The following is a 23,237-nucleotide window of genomic DNA, read 5'->3' on the forward strand; positions in this document are numbered from 1 at the left end:
ACTGGCCAAAACCATACAGGAATTGGAAGATGAAATATATACCTTAAAATCAGAATTAGAAACCAGAATGGAGGCGGACACATGGAAAATAAGTCTAGACGGCATCAATCTTAAATTAGACTCATACGAAAAGGAACTACACGAGGGGAAGCTACGCAAGTACAAACGCGACACCATAGACTATAAACTGAATGAGGTTTATACATGGGCAGACATCTATGCCCGCCGTAAGTTTGTACCTACAAAAAGAACATCACCGGCCCAACATTCCTCTGAAGAGAGTCTGGTCACTGACAAAGAGACATCTATACAAAGAGGACCAGTCCGAGCGACACAAGAAGGAGTCATATTACCAACAGAAAGTAGTCAACATGCTACAACAAGCAGACAAACAGCTTTTTTGTCACAGGACCAGGATCAAGGTCAACCGCCTACGATGCAAGCCACATTATTAACAACAAGCGCAAAACAAGGAGAGGAAGTGGCAGGCAAAGCTCTACGAAGCGGACGGACAGTAGTCTAATAATAAACATTTCATCCACAACGTTGTCTAAACAACAAATAACAACACTAAACAAAGGTCTAACATTTGTGCCTACCACTCCAGCGAATGAATTGGAAACAGAAGGGGCTTTTTTTAGGTTCATGAGATCACTGAAACTAAAACATTACTTTGGGAATATAGTAGAATCAAGTGATGTCCGGATGGAACACACAGGTAAACAATTCAAGCCGAAAAGCACATTTCAAGCACCAATTTCGCACAAAATGCTTGACACCTTTGAGATCATGGTGAAAAATGATTTAAAGACATTGGACTACAAGAGGAGAAGATACAATAACTTGACAAAAGAAGAACAACATATCATCAACAACTTGGCCAACGACGCAAAATTAACCATACAACCTGCTGATAAGGGGGGTGCATTAGTATTAATGGACACCCAATATTATGAGTACAAAGTCAATGAACATGTCTTAGACCAAGACACATACCTACAGTTGACTGCAGATCCAACACCAGTTCTTCAAAGGATGCTACAAGGCATATTGCAAACAGCCAGAACTAATGAAATAGTGGATGAAGACACAGCAGCATTTCTAACAGCTAATAACCCGAGAAGACCACGGATATATATGATCCCAAAGATTCACAAACATCCGACTAACCCACCGTTCAGACCAATAGTGTCAGGATGCGGATCTATATTCGATCCTATAGGCCAATACATTGATCACCATTTACAAAAATTTGTTCAACAATGGGGCTCATATATCAGAGATACAACAGACTTCTTGAACAAATTAACTTGGATAGAGGAAGGTTACCAAGAACATTGGATACTGTGCACAATAGATGTGGTTGCACTTTACACATCAATACCACATGCAGCAGGACTTGAAGCAGTTGAGTGGGCATTGTTAAAACTGGATGACATATCGACCGACAAAAAGATGTTATTGATGCAACTAGTGAAATTTTGCCTTCACAATAGTTACTTTGTTTGGAAAGACACATTTTTTGCCCAATTGACTGGAACATCCATGGGCTTTGCTGGGGCCCCAGCATACGCTAATACCTTCATGGCTCAATTTGAGTCACAAACCATGATGAGTTGGAGTGAATGGTCACACGTAAAGTTCTACTGTCGCTTCATAGACGACATTTTTCTAATCTGGGACGATACACAGGCAAAACTAGAACAAGTAATAAGATCGCTTAACCAGGTGGAGACCAGAATACAATTCACTCACAAAATAAGCAATGACACAATAGATTTTCTTGACGTCAGAATCACTAAAAGGGACAATGGATTCAACACTGAATTGTACACAAAACCCACGGATCGAAATAGTGCCCTCAATTACATGAGCTTCCATCCCAGGAGCCTGATCAAAAATTTACCATTATCCCAATTTATCCGCATCAAGCGAATATGTTCTAACATGCAGACATATGAGAATACCCTGCAAAGACAAGTTCGGAGATATGAGGAAAGAGGATATCCAAAAGATATACTACAAGAGCAGATAGCAAAAGTATCCACAATGGACAGAATGACATTGTTACAACCGCGACCAAGAAAACAACAGGACAGGATGGTATTTGTAACAAAATACACTACCCAATCACACAAAATTAAAAACATTATCAACAAAAGATGGGAGTTACTATCCTTGGAACCGGATTTCAAAGGATTATTCAAGGAATTGCCACTGCATGCGTACACTCGAGGAATGAATTTAAAGGAGAAATTGAAACTTAAACATCAATCTGAGGAAACCTTCACCCACAGAGGAACAATTCGATGTCATAACTGCATTAATTGCAACAATGCAATAATAGGGGACACATGTATTCACCCAACAACAGGTAAACAGATACGTTTGAGACACACAAGTGATTGCAACACGCAAAACGTGGTTTACGGAATCAAGTGTCCATGTGGAAGGATGTACATTGGTAAGACTGAGAGAAAAATAAAAGTACGAATAACAGAACATAAAAGCCGAATTCGTAATAACACCTTGACTTCGCCATTGGTACAACATTGGATTTCAGAGAAGCACAGCATATCCCAATTAAGATTTCAAATCTTAGAACAAGTACCATTGAAACAAGGAGTGAACAACCATCAGAAATTATTACAACGTGAACTCTTTTGGATAAGATACCTAAACACCATGATACCAACTGGTCTCAATGACAAGTACGATTTAGCGTGTTTTCTGTAGACATAATCGTAACCTGTAGAGAGACACTTTATCACAATGCACTAGTGAAGCTCACATATTCATAAAGAACAATTATGTTTTTTGATCTGAGAAATGTAACTGTCTAACGAAACCAGTAATATCATTGTAGAGAAATTTATAAGTAACCGGATGTAAGGTTTGCATGATGTTTTTATGAACTGTACAACCTGATGTATATTGACTCAAACACTAAGTTCCTCTACAGTTTCCAAATGATGAACCAATTCAACACAATCAATACGTCCCATAAGCGAGAATACACTAGAGTTACAAACAGCCCCTAGAGGTCTGATGTATATAAATTATGAGCTAGTTGACCACAGACACAGTATCGCTTAAATGAGCCACAGTATCACTTAAATGGGTTACCATACATTCAACCTTGTAAAACATAATTTGCATGACAACAGTTCGGTTTAACCCACGGGTTAAATATGGTAGGATAACTATACAACTATGACACTGTCAGAATAATGAGAGTACCCATTAGTCAAACGAATGATATAGGAGTTTAATGCTCGCAAGAATTTCATCTAAACACAGTTATCAGGTATTCGATCTATTCTATTAACCGACTTGAAAACCCGTTCAAAGATGGCCACCACAAATATTGACCATCCCAGACACACGGGCGAATAGTCCGTCATCTAACGTGAACTCCGCGAAACTGACGCGGAGCTAAACGGAATCAGTAGATAAACAGGAACCGGAGTTTATAGACGTTAGTGCGGATTGCGGGAATCGTTCAGAGCAGAAGCTACGTTAAATGCAGGTATGACAGGAATATTTATATCAAAACTTAGTAACAGACTTGGGAATAACCGACGAAGGTGCTTATGCAGTCATATTTTGATTTTTGTAGATTAGGACAACAAAGAACAGAGAACAGGTAAACACGGCAAGCTACCGCGAGCCGGTTTTTCCAGCAATGTTTTTACCGTCTTTTGAAACTAAAACATGGAACTGATTCATGTATTTCAGAACCCTGAGGCACATTTGAATCAGGTATGTGGAAAACTAGTCACGTAGTAAGATGGTTTAACTAAACAGATATAAATACTGAAGACCTTGTTGCCCATTATTATTTTTTCAGACAATTGAGAAATCGTCTTTAAAGGTATGTAGGACATCCTAAGGCAAGTTGATAGTTCTTATACAAGTGAATATGGATTCATCATATAGTGGCTTGTACTTATGTTTTAAACACAGATACAAGGGCCATACTGAGGGACAGGACTAAGGTCATACATCACCACAAGGATCAGGTACGCACACATCACGGTTATAGATCTACAGAACCACCCGCCATAAATTGACACTTACACCATGTTTTTTCAATTTTCTTTTATAGATACTGCCCCTGATGAAGGCACACACGAGTGCCGAAATGCATTGGGCTCATTTGAAAAATGTTGATTAAATGTATATCATATGTGCCAAGTATATACTGATGAACATGGAATGTATAAGTCCTGTGAATACATGTCAGTAATGAAATAATATTGTGTATGTTTTGAAAAAATGCAACTACTATTCATATGAAAAACAACACGAGTTAGAGAAAAAATAAATGTATCGAACATAACACAAGAGTGGTTTAAAATACAGTTTGATTTAATAAGATTTTATAAAGCGCCAAAGCGCCACGTGAACAGTGCGCGATTGGGTGGTAACTCAACACCACCATAACGAACTTTCAGAACCAGGACTGACAACCCTTAACAATCGCAGCACCAGTGTAAAAAACAGAAAAACTCAGATAAACTCGGAGTGCTCCTACAACCCTCCTATTCTTTACTGGCTGAGAGAGGACACACCTGTCCTGTTTACTAATTTTCCCCTTCGACCTTGCCACCAAAAGTGGGGCTTGGTCAGCGGGGGCGGGCATCTCCACTAGCTGGAGAGGCCCTGGTCAACATAACAAAGGACGGGAAGCCTTTGAGGATCACTGCCTTTCAATGCTGTTCCTGTTTGGGGGTAGGTGTGAAGCATCACAACCCAGAGCAGGTTTTGCTTCTGACCCACGAGAGCAAAAGGCTCATACCTCAGGGGGTCAGAAACATGTCTAGATGTGGCAGGCTGGTGCATACCAGTCAGGCACACACTAGTGGGTTGATAGGTTTTCCGCGGGCACCTCTGAGGTGCCCTCTGATCACATTTATGAATGAATCAAACACTGGCATCAGTGTGGGCTCAATAATCTGAGATGATTGATACCAAACATCTTGGAATCCAGTGAAGACATCATGGAGCTGTGGGACTCGTAATGACAAGCTCCACGCCCATGTACTCAGTATGGCTTCACTGTGCACTTATAATTTCCAAGAATAGACTTAGACAGTATAGGAGCATATCTGCTCATGCAGTTATAGTCTCACTGAAGATATAGGGCATTCTGAATTAGGGCTGTAAGGCCTGCTGTAGGGGGGACATATCTATGCCTCTTGCAGTGCTGCAAGGCCTGAAATGCCGGAAGGTGTGCCGGGTCGACTCTTCACTTTTATCTGCACCAAGACATGCAGGCTGCAGTGGCAGCATGCTTGTGTTTGGCGAGGGGTCTCATAGGGTGGCACAAAAACATGCTGCAGTCCTTAGAGACCCTCTCTGGTCACAAGGCCCTTGGTGCCACTGGCACGTTTTACAAGGGACTTATATGTGAGCCAGAGGTGTGTCAATTGTATAAACAACTGTACAGTTTTGGGAAAGAACACAGGCCCTGGGAACCTGGTTAGCAGGAACCCAGTGCACACTCAGTCAAAGATACATCAGAATCAGGCAAAAGTGGGGGGTAACCATCCAAAAAGGGGTTCTTTCCTACAGTTAGCATTACCAATCTCTCTCTAGAAGCGAATATGTGACAGAGGGGACAATGTGGCCATCAAATGTGCTGGGGTTTTGCCGCAATTGAGCAAAGCTGGACCATGTGGTTTACTAATGATATCTGTTCTGTTGAATTAAGGTACACTACATTGAGACAATTTCTAGTTTTTAAAATCCTGCCAGTGTCAGAATCAAAGGTAAATCTACAATACTGGGATTTGCAATCCCACAAAGCACTATTAGTTAAGCAGGGCACCATGCTCTATTGTTTTCTAGAAATCATAAGGAAAATTCGCTCATAATGCATCATAATGTAAAGAATGCTAATGCACAATCCTCAATATAATAATGTTTTCAAAACATTTTATTCATTCAATAGTCTCATAATCTGATCTGGCGATAGTGCAATGTCCATTTGCCAGTTCCTTCATCGCTTCCAGGGATGGTGTCTGCTGAGCAGGGGGTTGCATCACTGCAAGTGAGCACAGCCCTCCTTCCCAAGCTAGGGATTTTTTTATGAGTGATTGCTGAATGCACTAATGTTTTATTAGCCTGACGAAAGAGCTGGGGGCAGATTTACAAGCCCTTTGCGCCTCTTTTGCGCCGACGTTTCGTCACTTTTGTGACGCAGCGGCGGTGCAAAAGATGCGCCATGGTGCGAGCTATTTACAACGTGACGCATCTGGGAGATGTGTCACGTTGTAAAGCCCTGCGCCTTAAGGAGGCGTTCTGGTGCAGGGGGGGGGGGGGGGGGGGGTTCCGGCGCAGGAACGCCTCTCCTAAAAGTGGCAGAGTGAAATCTACAAGATTTCACTCAGTCACTTTTAGGCCAATGCTACGTCAAAACCCTGCCCCTGCTTGAAGCAGGCGTAAGGCTTGAGGCAGCATTGCCCCCCAGAGCATTGCTGGAGCTGCATCGCGCATGCGACGCAACTCCAGCAATGCAATACCTTTACGACACAGATGCGTGATGCATCGGTGCCGTTTTTGCCCCATGGTGCGCCGCATTGTAAATGCGGCGCATCATGGGTGGCGGAGGCATTGCGCACAATTACTGGTGCATCCCTGCTAATTTGCAGGGATGTGCCAGTAATTGTAAATATGCCCCTTAGTCTTTACTAAACCTGAGTTGGGAATGGCATCTACTGTTCTAGATCTGTTCGCTTCTAAATTCATCCTTGAGCCAACGCTCATACGCTGGTCATCTTCTAGGAAAGATTACGATGATGCCATTCGAGCTGGAAACCCTCACATGTTCCTGGCTCCTAGGAAGGCCGTTTTCTATGCTATGGCCTGTTTGAACGAAAATTCATCCATGTCCTACCAGTGCTGAAGGAATTACATTGGCTTCCTGTCCAGGCCAGAATAAAAGTTATGATCTGTGGTCTGGTTGGTACCTGAGGCCTTGAATTGGGGCACCCCTCTTAGCTGTCAAAAATGATTGCTCGTTGCAAAAGGATTGAAGGATTTAGGGAGCAAACACACACTATTGTCGTAAATCTCAGGAATTTTAAGCATTCCTGGTTCTGAAAATATCTTTCACTTTTGTGTTCCCAATGTTTGAAACTCTCAGAGTGTAACCAGACCTCCTTATTTTTTGGTAACTGCTGATAAACACGTTTACTCTGATGTCCTCTGAATTAATGTATCTTCGCATTGTACTAAATGTCCTCTTTCTAATCCTGTCAATTTACATTTGTTCCATAAATATATCCACCTGTTAAATTAACTAATATGTTTCATTTTAACTCTCTTTGTTATATGTAAAGTATTCTAATACGTTTTAGGCACAGCAGCACTATAGAAAAATGGAAAATAAAAAATGTAAACAATAGGAATCAAAAATATATGTAGACCCAGTTGAAGTTGCCTCTTTCTGCTCATGTCTAATCCTCATCCCTTGAGTCTTCTGACACCACTGCAGGCTGTACTATCAATGAATTGCAGGGGTGGTGGCATACTGTGTATTATAGCAGGGCAGTGGTGTATGTAATGTCAGGGGGACAAATTCTGCCTTTTGATCATATCTCAGTTCCACAAGGCGAACCCAGATCAGGTGAAACCTCGTATGTCCCCTCGAATTGCCCAGACCTCACATAACCACAAGAAGGAAATCCTCCAGCAGTCAGGGGACCCATGACATCATGCTCGTCCTTAGGATTACCTTTCCTGGAGTGTGCAACAAACTCCGTCAAAAGCGGAAGTCCTAGGCAGGACCTTGCTGCTATTGCACAAACCTCCTACCAGTAAAGTGACTTTGATTTCCCATCACCATCTTTCTTCATGATCGCACTTGGTTGAACTCAACCAATAACTGGCGTCACCAGATTCTAATATGCTGCTATTGGCAGATGAGCTGGGAATACTGCCATCTTATTGGTGGAATCCCTCTCTCAGCCCACTTTGCACCTGCTGACTAGGATACAGAATCTCAGCGGTAGATCCTTCCGCGAAGGTTAAAACTGAGACGGAAGGGACTTATTTTTCTGTTGCAGTGCTACTTGTGCAGGAGCCGAGCGCTGCAACACGTGGGAGACTGGGCTGCAGGTGCATTGTAACTGCTCTATTGGTGACACCCCACACCGTCCATGTTTTAGGCGGCAGCCTCTTGCACATGCACAGTTAATAACCCAATTCGGCCCTGCAGTGTCACTTAATTTGCTGTATCGTCCTCTCGTGCACGCGCCTTATTACCTCCAGACGTCACAACCCAGCCTGACCACTTAAGCATATTTTCTACATCGCTGCTTATCAATAAATACACCTCAGTGTAATTGTATTTGATTTTGCTCCGGTGATTGCACATTTTATTGTTTGCTTGAACAACATCCATCCTCCGGGCAATCGGTAGTAGGCATCTTTCGCTGGGTGCATCCTTCCATGTGGATGTATGTGCGAGCGCATTCCACGCGGAAGAAGAAGTGTTTTCGGAACGCAGAAATGGCACATATCTCGCGGCCTCAGTGAGATGCCGCACTCTCACAGATGCTCAGAAATATAATGAAATCGAACACATTTATCTCATCATCCATTTGTATTGCTTCCCCATGTTCCACCCATAGAGTAGTTAAGGATTATGGACTTCTAAACTGGAACACAGGCCAGGAGAAATATTAAATGTCACTTCTCCACTCAACTTAAACTAATTAAACTCCTGTATGAACACATGTGGACGTCATTTAGGGGTCGCAGCTTCGGCCCCTGGCTTGCTTATATAGCTACCCTTAGCACTGCTTTTGTGACCCCTGGCCTCAGAGGTGGCAAATTCAGTGCCAGGAACACAGGGGCAGCTGGGGCCCCACTCTCTTTATTTTCTGTCAATCTTTTATTACACGAATAGTGATTAAATAAAATATATTATTCATTAATAGTGTAATAAAAATGGTGTACTAGAAGCTGGACTATGGCCTAACATGGCAGCTGAAGTAAGTAAAAATGCTTTTAAATATATGTTGTGTGCGTGCTTGAGGGTGAGAGTGTGTTTTTGTGTGAGAGAGTGTATGTGTATGAAATTTGTGTGTGTGTGTGTGTGTGTGTGTGTGTGAAAATAGAGGTAAAAGGACGTGGGATGTCATGTCTGCTACTCCTGGCATTTCGGTGAATTGACGCCCATGGCTGATTATATTGTGCAAGGTTTGAATTTCAAGTGAGTTTTGAAAAATGCGATACACAATTCATTGGCCATCATAGGAGCAGCACAGCTGACTAATAACTACTTATATTTTTTTGCAAATAAAATATTTCCTTCCCTGTTCATTCCTATTCACTATTCTGTTTACCCCTGGCCCTGCATCGCATCCCTCAAAAATATAATCGATAAAAACAATAAAACTGGTTTTAAAGGCTACAGATAATAGCGATAATAGCAAATAGACTGAAGCTATTTCACCACAATATTTGGTTTTAAAATTGTACATAGTGACAATCATGTCATTAACAAGAAATTAATATCTACAGAGTGGAGGTGTGTGGAGGGGGATGGACAAATCGAGCATGCAGTAGGAAGCTTGGCTTCGCTCCCCCTCGGCCCACAGAAGTGAAAAACCAACCCACCTTGAACCCTAAATACTTCCCAGAGCCCCTCAGCAGACCAGAAAACAGTTGCCAACATACTGGACAAAATTCCAAGACTGAGCTGCTGATCATGAGCTCCTGTTGCTACCCACAGAAGGGACGTGCGCGACCACCATCTTGAGAGTGGCACATGGTCGTAAACCACCACAGTACCCGCCTGGAGGCCATGGAATGTGCTGTGAGCAGCGAGCTGGGACGCCTTACCACACGGCAGTCCCTGGACACTAAAATCAGCAGCCCCTTTGAATCAGCTCCTGAAGGGTTGCATAAGACATTGGTCATCCAACAGAGAACTTCAATTGGTGACTTCATAGCAACATTCTTGGACCTACAGATCACCTGTCTTTAATCTAACAAGCCGCATTCCCTCAAGACTGGCTTGACTGGTGGAATCCTCACAGGAGACAACCAACTCACTGGTGGCACCCCTGCATTTGACATGAGCTGGGGGAGAGGGGGGGAAGACACAGATGATGCTGCTGAGCTCACAGTAGCTGTAAAACCAATCCCCCGTGTCAACCCCTTGATGTGTGGGAGGCTGCACTCCATCAAAAGGTGTCAGAAAATGGCTCCAACACACTCATCAGTGACATTTAGCATGAGTGAGTACAGTAGGGCCTCCGCCTGAGCTATGCCACTCACCCTCAAATCCTTCACCTGCAGCAACAATGAAAAGATCCTTGTCACTCACTAGGCCACAGGTCTTATCCATTTTCTAATTTCCTCGCTAACATGTAACCTATCACAGCAATATCACCTGCTGGCTGCAACACGCTCTGGGTAGGCCCTGATGCCAGGCTCACTCAGGGGGAGTAGCAATACAGAGACAGCCACAAATGTTTTTTGGATCCGGGGACAAGATTCTGAATTGAGGCTTGAATCGCCTTGCACTCCCCACAGCGACAAGAGCTACTGTTCCCAAACCCACCTCCTGCCAATCAAACAAGACCTTCCTGTGGAGCAGCGGCCGGGGTTGGTCAGAATGACTGGTTTCTAATGGAAACAGCGACACCACTGTTTGGGTGTCCTTGCTACCGCTACAGCAGATGAGGCCACACCTGATAGTTACTTAGGTGGTCTCTCTTCACTAGGAGACCTCCACTAACTGTTTGATAGTGGCAGGTAGGTTAGCATGCTTACCTCTTTTTTATGTAGATAGGATGTTTTATCACTAATTGGTATATGCACGGTCCTGAAAAATCACCACTGATCTTACTTTGACACTCACGAGGCGAGAAACATGTTGACCATCTTGGAGTAGAGTAGGTATTCTGTCTCATAGTTACAAGAACACATTACCCCTCCCATAGTCTTTTACTCTAGGCAGAATACCTAACTGAATAAAGCCTTCCTTAAGGAATCCTTGACCTATTTTAATATCACACTACACTCATCTACACTCAATCAATCAATCAATCAATAATCCTTTATTCAGTATTTAAAAAACACCATAAAAGTTCAAATTTACACGATTAAAAAGGCACCATAACAAATACAATTCATAAACATCACATGCCCACTGCAGAATAAAGTAAGAATACACGAAATTCAGTCAGTCAGTGTTCCTCAGCCTTAAAGCAACCTTGATAAAATTTATAACACAAATCAGCAAGAGGGGGTCATTAGCCCTTTGCAAGAATAGTAGGGCAACCTTAGCTTGTCGAAACTTGGCCTGTTTTAAAATACCTACTAAAAATCTACGCCTAGGTAATACAAAAAATGGACATAATAATACAAAATGAAGGGTGTCCTGCGGAGACCGATTGTCGCAGCCGCAGGCACCCTTCTGCTTAACAGTTAGAGTAAAACCTGGCGGGTCAGCCAGTAGGTGGTGTAAAAGGTTGAGCCTGAAACGGGTGATTAAAAATCTATCCTGTGCATTAGGCATAAGAGCGAGATAAGGTTCCATGCCCTCCCTTGTTTGGACCAGGCTATGCGTGCAGACTGTGGGTTTGCCTCCTTCCAGGACTGCCCTACGTGAGGCTACCTCCTCCAGGAATATTCGTTTAACTACTCAGGATTTGTCTTGGGGGACGATTTCCCCTGGGTTTGTGAAGAGATCCTCACAGCCAATTCTTTCAAAGGATTTTTTTACGTACATTAGCCTTGGGATTCTCATTCCCTTGTCCCTACCCAGACAGTCTCTAATAATTTGCCTACTCAGGTCAGCCTCAACATTTGTCCAGATCTTTAGCCAGGCCATTAGGGGTCTAACCATAACCAGGTCCTCAATATAGGGCTGGCCCAGTTCCTCATGGACGATCAGGGCCAAAGTACTTTTTGGGGTTTGGAGTACCTTCCTCAAATATTTGTTCTCCTTCACCTGTAGTTGCTGTGTGTTAACAAAACCCCAAACTTCAGACCCATAGGTCCCTGACCCTTACGACAAGGAACAAAAGATCTCCTGCAAAGAGCCCCTTTAAGGGTGCCCGTTGGGCATTGCAGCGCCGGCCCAACGAGGAGCAGGCTCATATGATGAAGCATGACACCTAGCTTGCTGGGTGTGTGAGGGCCCTAGTTCCGAGAGGAGGAATTCCCCTCCTCACTGTACCTATCCGACCCCTGTTCTATTTCCATCCCCCCTTTTTAAAATCTTTATAAACTTGGATCATCGTGGTGAATACTTGTTTCACCTAGGAACTGCGTACACATTTGTGTTTCACTGTGTTCAGGGCAAGTACGCTGGACCTACTATTAAAGCCCATTTAGTATTTCCCCCTCTTTTGATAATAATCAACCAAGACCCACATTCTTTACCAGCACATTTAACAGCCATATAGGCTCTCCCGGCCACAGTTCTTACCCCCTCCTCATTTGTGATTCACAACATGCTACCTCATCTGGTAGTGACCTCACTGCTCCACCCTGAGCAACCAAGACCCCTCTAAATAGCATTCAACCTTCAAAAACCAGAATGTAAGGCTGACAACCAGTCTCAAACATAAAAGGGTTTGCAGTTTTATGCTGGAATACAGCCCATCAACAGGAGATCTGAGCACCAAAAGAAAGCCTTAGTAATTAGGCTATCCATCACTACCTAGCAGAACAATCAATGACTGAGTTCCTAGTTTGAGTACACAGTGCTTGGTGAATGCTCCCCTCCCGACTTAGACAATGACCCTGCATCATTGCAATTGGACCCCATTATAACCATTTACTGCAATACAAGATAGGCGGGAGTAGCCCAAGAATGAGAGCTCAGTGGCTGACATGTGAAACCGAACTACAGCAGGGGACGGGGCACGAAAACAAGACGACTCACAATCATGGGGAACAGAGACACCATGCCAACACCGATAACTCAGGAAGGTATGAAATAATTCTTGATTGAAATTCTATCAGAAAAAGGTTAGCTTAAGACAGACTTTAAATTGTGCCTACAAGAAATTCGGAAAGACATCAGCAAATTAAGAAACTGTGTTGATGACCTCAAACCCTCAGCGGATACACAAAAAGAAGACCAAGACATGCAATGGTGGATGATACAAACATTGGACTAACAATATGTTGAACTGTAAATGAAACACTAAGATCTGGAGAACTGAAGCAAGTGCCACAACATATGCGTTTGGGGAATCCCCAAGGGTTCAGTAGGCGACAACACCATGGGCTTCATTAAAGATCTCATTCAGGTGATTAGATGTGACCCTGGGAGAACCACCACCTAGACTCAATCATGACCACACAGTGTTCTCTTGCATAAACCATCAGACAATGCTCTAGATATACTCACACGAGTGCACAACTTAAAGCTCCTTCAAACACAAGTACAACCTGCAAATGACAACAACCACATCCAACACATTTAAACTTCTCTAGCTGAATGTGTGGGGTCTGAAATCTACTTACAAGCAACATCAAGTTTGGAGATATTTTCTCTGACATGATCCTGCTATTATATTCCTTCAAGAAACAGAATCACTTAAATAAGACCACTAGCGCATGCACCACTCTAAATATCCTCACCAATACTGGGCCTTCCCTCCTAATAAAACTGCAGGGTTGTCTTCCAAAAGCCCTTGTCCTTACCAGAGATACAGGAAGTTGATTCTTAAAACGTACTCAGTAAAAAGTGAAATATCTATCCCACGATGCTTAATCTATACGCTCCTATTAGCACCCAACATTCCTATATTTGCACCTTACAGACACAGCAACTACAAAAAACCAGGGAAATCACCATTGGGGGTGATTTGAACTTGGAACAGGGGGACAGGAACAGGAATATGTGTCAGGGGACAGGAGCGATGCCTGCGTTCCTTAAAAAGGAGCTCAATAAACTATGGCTGCTCAACGCCTGGTGCTTCCTATATTCTGACCTTAAAGATTATTCTTTTTCTTTCATGTCCACTCGGGGGTGGCGTCGCTCTTGCTGTTAAATCGTGCTATTCTTGCGCCTGGAGCGTGCAGAACATCACGGGCTGCGAAAGCGCCCTGTTCAAGGTCGCGGTTACTCCGCATTTTACCTTGTCAGGATTGCTGATTTACCGTCCACCTGGTAGTTCAGTGGCATTTCGAGAGGCTCTTCCTGAGGCGGTTAGTTCACTAGCAGTAGGGTCTGCCAATTTTTCTATCATTGGTGACTTGAATCTCCATTTTGACACTCCGTGTCTTTCTTCTGTGGGAGGGATGGTGGCGGACCTTGAGGCCCTTCAATTGTTCCAGCTGGTCTCGGACCTCACTCATAGTGGTGGCCACACTCTGGACCCCTTTTTTCTAACTTAGAAGGGGTTACAGTGGCCCCCCGTCCCCCTGACCTGGTCGGACCACTCACTCGTGACCATCCGCTGTCCTCTTGACGAAGCCCCACTTAAGGTGCCACTGCGAGCCATGCCCAGACGGCGCTGGAGCAAATTAAAGGCGGAAGATCTCCACCGCCTTCTCACTGACGACCCACTGGGTGCAGTGGAGAACGTGGAGTCTGGTTATGACCATTTCTGCGGATGGGTAACCAGGGCCCTCGACTCCCTTATCCCGATGGTTTCCAGTAAGTGTGGCTCCCGCGCCCCCAGTCCCTGGTATGATGGCAATCTGAGGGCTCTGAAAAGTGTCTGCAGACGTGCAGAGAGAGACTGGAGGAAGAGGTACGACAGCAGAAAAAAAACCCTGTATATGGCTGCGGTCAAGTCTTATCACCGTGCGGTTTGTAGAACCCGGGCTGAATACTACGCTCTGGAGTTTCGCAATAGTGGGAATCCTGTTAAAACCATCTTTAAGGCCCTTAAAGACCTTGTGGCAAGGAAGCCGGCCGGTAACTCCATCAGCTCCAATATTCATTGTGAAGCGCTGGCGGCTTTCTTCCTGGAGAAGGTCCAGACCATATATAGAGCCTTCCCCTCCTCCACTGCTCAAACCAGTATGGGGCCTCCCATCCGGCTGGATCAGGTGGTGCTAGACTCTCTCCCTCTCTCTCTTTGGAGTCTTACACGGCCTTGGCTCTCCGAGTTAAGTCGGGGTCGCCGGACGACCCGCTCAAGCCACCTATGTTCAGAGACCAGGTTTTTGCTCGCCCGGTTTGCGACTTAATCAACACGTCGCTAGCATCAGGCCAGGTGCCTTTGAAATGGAAGCATGCGGTAGTAATGCCCATTTTGAAAAAACCATCTCTCGACCCTACAAAATCGGAGAACTACCGCCCGATTTCGCTTCTCCCGTGGCCAGCCAAACTCGCGGAGGCGCATGTCAACACCGCCCTCACTGGTCATCTGTCGCGTGCCAACATTCTGGACGACACCCAGAATGGTTTTCGGGCTGGCCACAGTACGGAGACAGCACTGTTATCTATGGTCGAGCACCTTCGGGTAGTTCTGGATGCAGGTCAAACGGCGGCGCTTGTTTTGTTAGACCTTAGCGCCGCCTTTGACACGGTCTCCCATGACATTCTCCTGCAACGTCTTGAGGAGATAGGGGTGATCGGCACTGCACACCAGTGGTTCCGTTCGTTTCTCAGGGATCGTTCCTTCTGTGTGGCGTCCCCGCCCTACCAGTCCAAATGTCATCCTCTGTCTCTTGGGGTCCCACAGGGCTCCTCACTGAGCCCCACGTTGTTTAACATCTACGTGAGGCCCCTGGCAGAGGTTGTGAAGCTCTGTGGTATGACCATGGTGTCGTACGCAGATGACACCCAGCTAGCGGTCACGATCAGCGGGGACTCTGGGGTGGATGCCCCAAGATTCAGAGAAGGACTCAGGGCGGTGGCTGGTTGGATGACGTCCAACTGTCTCCAACTAAACGCCAAAAAAACGGAGGTGATGATCTTTGGGAAGCGGACGGACCTATGGGGAGATACTTGGTGGCCCTCTGAGCTGGGGCCGACCCCCACTCCGGTTGCGGAGATCAAAAACCTTGGTGTTTGGCTGGACCCTTCCCTCAACTTCATTGGCCACACCAAAAGGACGGCGGCTTGCTGCATCGGCATCCTGCGCAATCTGCGCCCTGCCCTTAAATACTTCGATGCCGCAACTCGCCAATTGGTGGTGCAAGCAACGGTTTTGGCGCGGTTGGACTATGCCAGCTCCCTTTTTATAGGATTAAACCAGGCTGAGTTAACTCGACTTCAAAGAGTGCAGAACGCTGCGGCCAGAGCGATCGTAGGTCTTCCTAGGTTTTGCTCGGCCGGTCCATCTTTGCGAGCCTTGCATTGGTTACCCGTCAGGCAGCGGATCCACTTTAAAGTTTTGTGCCTTTCCTTCAAAATTCTGAAGGGCCTATCACCTCCCTTACTGCACCAACTTTTGCGCCCTTACATCCTGGGCCGCACTCTGCGCTCGCTAGACCAAGAATTAGCGGTAGCCCCTCGGTTCAAACTCAGTCGGGTGGGGGGCCGCTCTTTTAAGGTGCGGGCAGCCGCACTCTGGAACGCTCTCCCTTTGAAACTCCGGACCTTTGGTGACCTGCTCTCCTTCCGCAAGGCCGCTAAAACTCATTTATTTTCTGAGCTTTGTTAAATCCTTCACTCCCCAATTTCTTAATAATTATTTCTGTTCCCCAGTTGTGTTGTGTTCGCCACCTTGTCGGTGCGCCGGGACGCTCCTTCGCTGGAGCAGCCGTGCGCAATACAAATAGCACTAACATAACATAACATAACTCCATCTTCATCACTCATTCACTACTCTCCACATTAGACTCAGATTCACTTTCTGATATATTTATATCTGGCATGCTCACATGCTCACTTGGGGCCCGATTCACAGAACTAACTTAAGACAAAATCCTAAACTTACTGCTTTTGGTATTCACAGAAGTTAGGATTTTGTCTTAAGACAAACCTAAGACAGACTTAAGACAAAATCCTAACTTAAGTCTGTCTTAAGTTTGTCTTAAGTTTGTCTTAAGTTTGTCTTAAGACAAACTTAAGACAAAATCCTAACTTCTGTGAATACCAAAAGTAGTAAGTTTAGGATTTTGTCTTAAGTTAGTTCTGTGAATCGGGCCCTTGGAGAGGAGGACTTTGCTCCCTTCAGGGTCCCCCTCGTTGGCACCTGAACCCTCAAAAACGGAGAGATCCTGGGAACAGTACTACTATCGCGGAAATAATTAGAGACTACTTTACAGTTAATGCTTTCAATGAGGTCTCTCCCCACATACTATGGGATGCATCCAAAGCAATCATGGGGACACCATTATCACCAATGAAATTGGGCTAAGGAAGCACTCCTCTTAGAGTACAACATTCCCTCCAAGATTAGGGTGTGCAAGAGAATGGATAAACAAAACCCTACATAAGGCACCCAGTGAAAGTCAGCATTAGAAGGGGACAGCTAAAATTATATAGAACCAATCAGGCAGAGCTTTTCTACTCGCCCTAGGGCAACACTTCTATGGTAAAGAAGATAAGGTGGGAACCTTACTAGCTCTTAAACCATCAAACTACAGAGGACCCAAATATACATTCCACAAGTTAAATGTCCTCAGGCACCTGGACCCCTGAGGAGAAGGAAAAACTTCCATGAGTTCCAACAGAATCTTTACAAACAAGGGACTGAAAACCCATTGGATATACAGAATCTGTGCATATATGACTGGGCCCCCATCACCCCACACCATACCGAATTCCTTGAAGCTCCAGAGACGTCTCTGAACCTGAACTGAGACATGAACTTAAATCAATCACTACACAGAAGTTCCTAGGCCCTGATGGAAAGACTCTGCAGTTTTCTGAGACCTTCCTCTCCCCTCAATAGCACCACCTAATGTATTTGTTCAACTCCTTACCCAGCGAACCAGTCTTACTCTCACTATGCACGAAGCAGAGATGGCTCTCATCTGAAACTGGGCAGGGACCCATCTACCTGCGTACCCTTCTGCTGGATTGTTCTTTTAAATATAAATGCAAAACTCCACACCAAACTATTACTCATGCGACTAGACCCTCTTCTCATGGGACTAATTGATCTCAATCAAGTCAGCTTCATTCAAAACCGCCAGGGAGTGGATAACATCGGACACCGTACTCACTCAGGCTGAAAAAGCTCATAGATGCCGTGCTAATATGTCTCACAGAGAAAGCCTTTGACCAAGCGAGCTGGCCCTTTCTTAGACCAGTGTTAAAATCCAACTGGACTTAATTATGATGGACAGAATCATGGCGGTCTATACCGCTTCCACCACGATTAGCCGGATACATGGGTTTTGCATGTACCCCATTAAACTCACCAGGGGTAGTAGTCAGGAAAGACCTCTCTCCACATTCCTCTTTGGCCAGGTGGTAGAGCCCTTAGCAATAAGGATTAGGAAAATACAGGTGATATTGGGTTTCCGATTTGGGAGCTCTTTACAAAAAGCTATTTTATTTGCCAATGATACCCTCCTAACACTTACTAATCCCTCTGTATCCTTGTCATCTTTGATAGAGGTACTGTATGAGTTTGAACTGATGTCGAACTTCAAAATCAATAAAGTGAAAACCTTTGCCCTTAATTAACAGTGCCTCCAGGAAACCTTCCCTTCCATTGAATATTAATTCCCTTCCAATGTGCCACCATCTCCATTCGATACCTAGGCCTCAACATTATGAACCATCTCGAGGGATGGACGAAGGCTAATTGGGCTGAAAAAATATCTTTGAAGATCTTAGTAAATAGCTACTGCTATACTAATTGTGGCTGAGGAGTTCCAACGTCATTAAATTGAACGTTCTCCCTAGAATTCTTTCAATCTTCCAGGCAGTTCCAACCACCATACCCTCGGTGGACATGACCCAGCTACAGTTCAAAATGCGCTGCTTTATCTGGGATGGCAAGAAACTAGGGGTGGGTGATATATTCTGCTTCGCATTTGGAATGGGTGGAATTTTGCACGTGGCGCAAAAACGGTAAATTGGCAGGTTTAAGTGAGATTTGGCATCCAATAACAAGATTTTTGGTCACAGAAGGGCACCCAATGAGATTTCTCCAACACGGGCGGTCACGGCCATTCACGGCCAGAAAATTGCCACTAGATAATCTACTTAAGCGGCAGCAAAATCAACTCAAGAAGCTGCGCCATCTGGCACGCTGCATGGTGCAGTTTGTGTTGATTTTTCAGCACGAAACGAGCTTCTGGCGCTAAATCACAGTGTGAGCATTCGACGTGCCTATTTTCACCCTTTTGCGGAATTCTGTGGACTCTCGCTGAGTTTTTATGTAACTCCGCCAAATTGCATAGAGTGAAACTCTGTGCACTCCACCCAGGCCTACAAAAAACCTGCATATCTAACAAACTCCTCATGATCCTAAAGAGAAGGGAGAATTGGCATGGCCAAACCTTGTGGAATATACTTTGGTTGAATTTCGGAATGGATGGTGAAAGAAAGTGAGAAGAATTGGTTTCATATGGGCCAGGCAGTAACATGTCGCTCACTGAGGATCTGGCTCCCCTGACACGCTAGGCCAAAAAGCGCACACACAACCACTCCAAGTAAGACTGTCTTCGAGGTGTGTAGCTGTTAAAAAAAGGCCTTACTACCTTTCCCTCTCCAAACATACATATAGATAGAAACCATGATCTCACACCAGCTATAGATCCCATAGCATTCCCTGAATGGGCAAAGGGGGACTATACAACCTTAAAATAACTGTTCCAAAGAGGGGAGTGGGAGACCAATAAATCTTTTGACTAATGCAAACAAGAATTTCAAATCTCTAAGAAGTCCCGCCTTCAGTACCATCAGCTTGTGCATTGGTGCATTCACTCATCAACAAGACCAGCATCAAGACCACTTACGCATTTCGAAACACTGATCCGCACAGGCACAAAAGGCCTAGGGCCATATGTAGGTAGCCGGTTCTTTTTCGCTGACACTCACCGGCTCCAGGAGGGGTCGTTCTCGCCATCAGAGCACAGCGCGACTGGGTCCCTGACGTTGTGGCCGCCCCCGCCGCTGTGCAGCGCCATCGCACGGCCGCGGAGCGGAGCGGACCACAACTCCCAGCGTGCTTTGGGAAATCCACCGCCCACTTCCGGCATTAGCGCGCCAGGAGGCGCAACAAAAGGCGGCAGCACCCGGAGAGCGGGGTTCTTTTTCGCTGACACTCACCGGCTCCAGGAGGGGTCGTTCTCGCCATCAGAGCACAGCGCGACTGGGTCCCTGATGTTGTGGCCGCCCCCGCCGCTGTGCAGCGCCATCGCACGGCCGCGGAGCGGAGCGGACCACAACTCCCAGCGTGCTTTGGGAAATCCACCGCCCACTTCCGGCATTAGCGCGCCAGGAGGCGCAACAAAAGGCGGCAGCACCCGGAGAGCGGGGTTCTTTTTCGCTGACACTCACCGGCTCCAGGAGGGGTCGTTCTCGCCATCAGAGCACAGCGCGACTGGGTCCCTGACGTTGTGGCCGCCCCCGCCGCTGTGCAGCGCCATCGCACGGCCGCGGAGCGGAGCGGACCACAACTCCCAGCGTGCTTTGGGAAATCCACCGCCCACTTCCGGCATTAGCGCGCCAGGAGGCGCAACAAAAGGCGGCAGCACCCGGAGAGCGGGGTTCTTTTTCGCTGACACTCACCGGCTCCAGGAGGGGTCGTTCTCGCCATCAGAGCACAGCGCGACTGGGTCCCTGACGTTGTGGCCGCCCCCGCCGCTGTGCAGCGCCATCGCACGGCCGCGGAGCGGAGCGGACCACAACTCCCAGCGTGCTTTGGGAAATCCACCGCCCACTTCCGGCATTAGCGCGCCAGGAGGCGCAACAAAAGGCGGCAGCACCCGGAGAGCGGGGTTCTTTTTCGCTGACACTCACCGGCTCCAGGAGGGGTCGTTCTCGCCATCAGAGCACAGCGCGACTGGGTCCCTGACGTTGTGGCCGCCCCCGCCGCTGTGCAGCGCCATCGCACGGCCGCGGAGCGGAGCGGACCACAACTCCCAGCGTGCTTTGGGAAATCCACCGCCCACTTCCGGCATTAGCGCGCCAGGAGGCGCAACAAAAGGCGGCAGCACCCGGAGAGCGGGGTTCTTTTTCGCTGACACTCACCGGCTCCAGGAGGGGTCGTTCTCGCCATCAGAGCACAGCGCGACTGGGTCCCTGACGTTGTGGCCGCCCCCGCCGCTGTGCATCGCCATCGCACGGCCACGGAGCGGAGCGGACCACAACTCCCAGCGTGCTTTGGGAAATCCACCGCCCACTTCCGGCATTAGCGCGCCAGGAGGCGCAACAAAAGGCGACAGCCCCCTCCGCCTCGCGGACGCGCGCGGGCGGCACCGGGCGGAGCCCGGGCAGAGGGCGGGCCGTCTGTGGCCGTCCGTGGACGACTGTGGGCGGGCGGGCCACCCCCCTAAGATCTGCTCAAAAGTACGTACTACACTCAGGCACTAATATGGGTGATTATACTGATACTACTACTCATATTGATATATCATCCCAGGGCGCTGATACCCCTGCCTCTCTAATCACATCCTTTGAAACCTTGATTGAGACTGCTTTCAATGAGATAGTAGAGACAGAGAGGAGGTTCTCAATGGGTTCTTTCGCCACTAACAAGATATCGAGCGCTATTAACTGTGTAAACGGGAATACACATATTATCCCAGAGGTTACTGTGGTTAAGACCCTACAACCGCTTGTTGACGTGCCCATTATTGTGGAGGACGAAAATACCGTTACCTACATAGCTGCAGATTTGGCCTCTCCAACAACTGCTGTTGTTAGCCAACAGTCGGTACCTTTAATAACACCGTCGGTACCGACACAAGTAGAATCTGTCCAAATCAATACAACTGTTCCCCAGGGAGATGTTATCATTTTGGATATCACAGACTCGAGTAATAACAAATTGGGAGGGGAAAAAAGAAAAAGAGGCACTACCAAACAAAGCGCCAATAAAAGGAAACAACCTTTATTGAATTAAAGTCAGCCCACCCCGCAAAGCCTGTGGAACAAACAAAAATCCTTGGGGGCGGCTTCGGCTCCAACGGAAGACAAAGACCCAGTTGATATGGATAGTACTTCCTCTTCACCCAGCATTCAGCCCAGTGGCAATGGTAACACTATATGGACCCAAACAACATTAATGGGAGATAATTTTAATCTCTCCAAACAAAATGGGAACCTTATAGATACTATAGTTGACACTATTTTTAATCGATTGGAAAAACTTATGATCAACCAGTTTAATAATGTTTTTAAAAGACTCGACAGACTAGACAATCTGGTTAAGAACGATGTTGCCAAAAAGAAGGGGTCTATCATTCTGGATCAAATCAGAGCTGACCGTTTACTAAAAGACCTTGATTCCCTAAGCAGCACCTTGTCACTAAAAGCACAGGACACTTGCATTATATTGGATGAGGGCACGAATAAACCGGGAATAACACCATCATCTTCCAACGTACCACCTACTATCCAACCTCGATCTGTTAATACAGGGGCTAAGTGTGCAAAAACCAGCAAAGCTACTAATATCATCCCAACCCCTGCACCTAGGAAAACTACCCCCCCGGTAACCAACAATAAAAACACCACCAGTAAGGGCGATGACTCTACTCAACCGACCACAGCAGTAGCCTCAGCTGTGGAAAACAACAAAGGTACCGATCAAGCTGGGTCTAATAAGCCTCACAAACGCGAAGGGCGCGTTTTACCCTTACACCTGCCACCGGATGCTTGTCCATTCGTCCTGGTTTTGGCAGGAGTACCGGTGCTGAGGGAGGATCAGGGGGAAACATGGGTACAATTACGAAATAAGTGCATAGACTGGCTAACCAAACACAAGGGGGTTGGATATGACATATCAAGAGAAATCATATCGGTTCGCAGGGTGCCCTGGATCAGACCATTACCCAAAGATAAGGACGGAGATTGCATAGTTCTTAACTTTAAAAATCCAGGCACCGTAAGGCATTTGCTCAACATAAATGGTAACTGTTCGGCCATTTCTACGGTTGCTACTATGCTACCCTTAAGCTATTTCTACAGGCAACCCCCTATGCATTTCCAACCACCTTTTTTGCAATTCCATCCACCATCTAGGAATTTCCAGCCACTTGCTATGCAATTTCAGCCAGTAGCTTTCCCTTTTAACACCTACAATAGATTTGCACCTTTAACAGGTATGGATATGTTAGATTGACCCTCCCCAATAAAGCAAGTTGACCCAGCCGTTCCATCACCAATTCTGATG

The sequence above is a fragment of the Lissotriton vulgaris genome, chromosome 10, assembly GCF_964263255.1.
Source record: "Lissotriton vulgaris chromosome 10, aLisVul1.2, whole genome shotgun sequence".
Taxonomy (NCBI): domain Eukaryota; kingdom Metazoa; phylum Chordata; class Amphibia; order Caudata; family Salamandridae; genus Lissotriton; species Lissotriton vulgaris.